This window comes from Sceloporus undulatus, chromosome 1 (assembly GCF_019175285.1).
Source record: "Sceloporus undulatus isolate JIND9_A2432 ecotype Alabama chromosome 1, SceUnd_v1.1, whole genome shotgun sequence".
NCBI classification, from domain to species: Eukaryota; Metazoa; Chordata; class Lepidosauria; order Squamata; family Phrynosomatidae; genus Sceloporus; species Sceloporus undulatus.
This window is the reverse complement of record NC_056522.1, coordinates 16,779,316-16,784,062: the sequence shown is the minus strand read 5'-3', so window position 1 is coordinate 16,784,062 and position 4,747 is coordinate 16,779,316. Positions and strand designations below refer to the sequence as shown.

The 4,747-nt window shown below is 38.3% G+C and overlaps 1 pseudogene; it reads right to left on the bottom strand.

Moving 5' to 3' along the window:
* Positions 1-1,377: 1,377 nt before the first annotated feature.
* The window catches only part of LOC121932580, a 52,518-nt pseudogene continuing 49,148 nt past the window's right edge, over positions 1,378-4,747 (bottom strand).

Below are 4,747 nucleotides of genomic sequence, written 5' to 3'. Positions count from 1 at the left end.
CAGCTGCCCTTCCAAGTTCTAATCCTCTTCTGATTTCTTGACTGCCATCTCCATTCTAATTAATGACTGAGCCAAGGTATGGAAAATCTTGAACTAGTTCAATGTCTTTATTGCCTACTTTAAACTTACATAAATCATCTGTGGTCATTATTTTTTGTTTTCTTAATAATAACAATAATAAAAATTGAAAAATTCTACTGCAACTACTTCACTTCAAAAACCAGTCCAAGCAATTTGACACTCCACAAAGTTGGGAAATTATGGATGAGGAACGTTCTTTTGAAACATCCGTAACTAAAAGTACTCCATAGGGATCTTTTTAAATAATGTCTACTTTCTGTAAGACTATCCCCCTCACTCTTTTAGTACTCTTCTTCAGACTTCTCAATCTAAAATAAATTTCCTTTTTAATTTTTTTTAATCTCCAGGTAAAGTTGTGTATCCTACAGAAACTAGGTTCCCAGAGCATTGATCATTTTTCATACTGTTCTTTGACATTTCATATATTCCATGGAGAAATGCCAGGGTTTAGTCTGTGTTGCACCAGCAAAAAAAAGTAGTGTAATTCAAATTGACCTTTGAAGAGATACACAACATTTAACATTAGTTAAGGTACACCTATGATTTTTAATTATTTTCCTCCCTCTAACATCCTCCTCTCTCTCCAGTCTCTTGATACAGGAAGGCTGTCAAATTGAGGGGAGTATCAGATTAATGGATTAATTTGAGAAATGCACAGCAAGTTCAGTGATAATGTAATATTCAATCTCTTTCTTTCTTTCTTTCTTTCTTTCTTTCTTTCTTTCTTTCTCTTTTGTCAGGATAGGCAAACTTTTGTGATGTCTGATCTGTACTGTGGGCAGGAACGTGAAAACCCTCAGTCTCAATTTTGCTATGTTTCTCCAAATCCCAGTTGCCTTCTTGTCTCTTCTTTTGTTCACATCAGATTTCCAGTTCTTTCTTTTTCTTTCTGTGTCAAAATTCATATACAGCTCCTACATAAGTATGTTCCTAATGAATGCATTTTTGGTATGATTTCTCTCCACTGACTGAAGCATTATGTGAATACATCTTAACTGTATATATTTTAGCTATTCACTTTTTTTTAAATGCATGCTTTGAAGCATATGGGTTTTTTTCTTAAATGTGTAAAGTTACAAGACAAGGTGTACTTTTTTCTCACAAGTCTCAGGAGATACAAAATGGACACATTCATCAAGAAGGTCAGTTCCAATGAAGTTATTTTCCACCCCTAGTTATGGGTTGCACCTGGGATTTGCTGCATACAGATGGAAGGACTAGAAGATGTTGCTGCTTAATTTGGGGGCATACCCCTTCTTCCTGATATTATGGCTCACCTCATTCACTTGAGTCCTCCTACAGTCTCTGTACAGTATTTTCAGGGGAGCTGGAGAGATATTGTGGAGAGGAAGAAAAGGAGTACTCTGTCACACCATATTGAGGGATGAGGTCATCAATGGACTGCCCCTTCTCCATTTCGATCAGCAATTTCAGGAAATCTCAATCAAAGTATCTCTGACAGATGGCCATCCAGCCTCTGCTTAAAGGTCTCCTTCTTTGGAAGTCTTTAAGCAGAGGTTGGATGGCCATCTGTTGGGGATGCTTTGATTGAGATTTCCTGCATAGCAGGGGGTTGGACTGGATGGCCCTTGTAGTCGCTTCCAACTCTATGATTCTTTGATTCTATGATTCACCCTGTCAACCACCATCTGTATCAGCTCTACCTAGGAGAATCCAAGATGATCATCATTCGAGATATCAAACACTTCTCCCACTGCAGCAATGTCCACACCACCTATAAATGTTTCTGCAGTCTCAGATTCTTGAGGACGTCACTAAATTTCTCATGTTTGCCAAGGTTGGGCAGTTTAATATGGACACCTGCACGGAGTCCTGTGCCAAGGTTGGATGGGCAGGTCAAGATACAGCTAAGGTGGGGGTTACACATGGATTCATAGTTTTGGATTTGAAGAGTGTTTCAATCTGCATTAGCCCTGTGCAGAAGCGGGGGAAACTTCTGTCATATTTCCACCTTTCTGCATGGAAAGATGGTCTTCCTCATAGACCCAGACAAGGAAAGTCTTGTTGTCATTGTGCCAAGTACTCTGGCTATCAGGCCAATCTTGTTCCTTTCCAGTGACCAAGAGCAATGGAGAAATAGGCTTGTCAAACAGGAAGTGATAATCAATGATCAACTGCTGCTCAGCATCTGTCATGTTCTTCAGCACATAGTATCCCCACTGAGGTCCCCTTCCAGGCTAGCCAAAGCTTCCACAGAAAGCTTTTCAATAGCATGTGTTTCTCCCCCTGTTATATTTGCCTACATTTTGATCCAATTCTATGCAACCTGAGTGGATGGTAAATTCCATTTTATGTATTTGAAAATTGTTTTCTAATGAATTTCATGATTAAGTGAAATGACTGAACTCCAAAGGGCTAAAATAACCTAGAATTTCTAAGTGCATTTGGACCATTTTGAATATCCAACACTATATGTCTTTCTCACATTTGTTTTCCCTTTCACCCAATTTGCATAGAAGCAATTTTGCTTGCAACACTAAACATGGTATTTCATACATACCCACAAGCAGAGCAACTATAGACATGATAAAGTGGTTGAGTGGGCTATCCACCATCTGCTGTTGTCTGGGTGGCCATGTGGGGAGCCACTGAGTTGTGCAAACTTCTAAAACAGTTAGTTAATATAATGAGCATGATTTTAAAAGCAACACTTCATGCTTGCATGTCTGTAATGGGTTAATCTTGAACTCTAGTCACAGTATAGTCCTCTGCTTTAGAGTTGCCCTCTTTGAGAGCTGTTCCTTCAGATGCTTCTGCCACACTGCAGAATTAATGCAGTTTGATACCACTTTAATTATCATGGATCCATCATATGGAATCCTGGTATCAATAGTTTGTTGTGGCACTAGAACTCTGATAGAGGATGCTAACTATCTCACAAAACTACAAAACTCACTGACAATGAGCCATGGCAGTTAAAGTGGCATCAAACTATATTATTTCTACAGTATAGATGCAGCCAAAGTGTGATTTAGTGCCTGTCTACATTGCCCCAAACCCTCATACTCACCTCATAGCCACTGTGACCCAGTCATATGACATTTGTAATTATTCATAGGCAATGTGGGAGTTTTCACCAAAACTCCAATTAAAAAAGTACTACCTTTTACCCTGTATTTGCCTAGAAAATCCAAAGAATCATATGTGTGGCCAGCATGTATCCAAGAATACCGTAAAGTATAGGACATGTGATCTTCTCAGTCCACCCTTTTACACTAACATAAGTTTACCTGGGGTGGGTTGCTCTGTGCTGTTAATGAGGTCACAGTGGACCACAAAAATATGCTGAGAATATGAGGTGCCAGTGTAGACACATCATTAAAGATAAAGACTCATAGAAGGGAGAAGTAGGACTTTCAAGCTGACTTTGACTATCAGTTGCATGCCCTTAGCCTCAGGGGAAGGCAATGGCAAACCTTTTCTAAGTAAATCTTGCCAAGAAAACACAATGATAGGGTTGCGTTAGGGTTGCTAAAAGTCAGAAATGAGTTGAAGGCACACGAAAACAACAACAGTCAGTTTTAACATCTGGGAGATGTGCAGATCATTTTTTACTTGGTCACAGTGTCCCCTATTTTGGGTGGAAGTACTACATTTCTAAATTTGCATCTGAACACAACATTTTATACAAATTGAATCCTCTTTTATTGTTTATTGTTCTTCCTTTGTTGAAGCAATTCCTCTTTCTGGTAACAATCAACTGGCTATGAAAAACAAGGCCTTTTCTACAGTCGCAGCCAGGTTCTGCAAATATCTTTGGCACCTTTTCTCTCTTCCTTTTCAATGGTTGGTAAAGACTACAATAATCTTTCGTTTTTATTTTTATTCCTGTTTTATATTAAGATGCTTTTTTCAGCTTTGGGGATTCTTTGGTCAAGAAGCAAGACAGAAAGAAGCTTTAATTTTAATAATAATAATAATAATAATAATAATAATAATAACAACAACAACAACAACAACTTAATAAAATGGCAATCAGGTGGCAACCAGTTTCCTGGCTTGCATACTGCAGAGGGGGAAAGACAACATAAAGAATAATTTATGCTGAGACAAGATCTATAAAGGTGCTTCAAGAGTCTAAAAAGAACAATGAAATTTATGGGCTGCCTTTTATTTTGCAAAGAGCTTTGCATTGTCTCGTTCCTAAATTCAGCAATCCAGTAGCAGGGGTAGGGTGGGGGAGAGACTGTCAGAGCAAGTTATAAATAAAGAGCCAGTGTTGGGACAGATGATAAAATATGAATACTATTCCAAAGAGCTTAATGTGTCAGCTCCTCGTAATAGAAAAGGCGATGAAGTAGGTATGTGCTCCCGCTGCTTAACAGTAGGCTTGGAAGAGGCTGCCACGGTAGCACAAGGGGAAAATTTCCCTGTCTTTTGGCAGGTTTCCAAAGTGTTGATTCAACTTATGAAAAATATGATGTTTTATTTGATACCGAGTGCAGGAACTGTGTTCTATAGGAGATTTCTCTGGGACTGAAACACTAGAGGAAGCATTAAATTGAATATGATATGTTTTAAAATTGTAATCTTTTAATCCCATTTTAATTTTCACTTTTGTAAGTTTTTAATTGTACTGTGTTTTTAGACTGTAAGCTGCTTAGAGTCCCAATTTTGGCAGGAAAGTGGGATACAAATGAATATG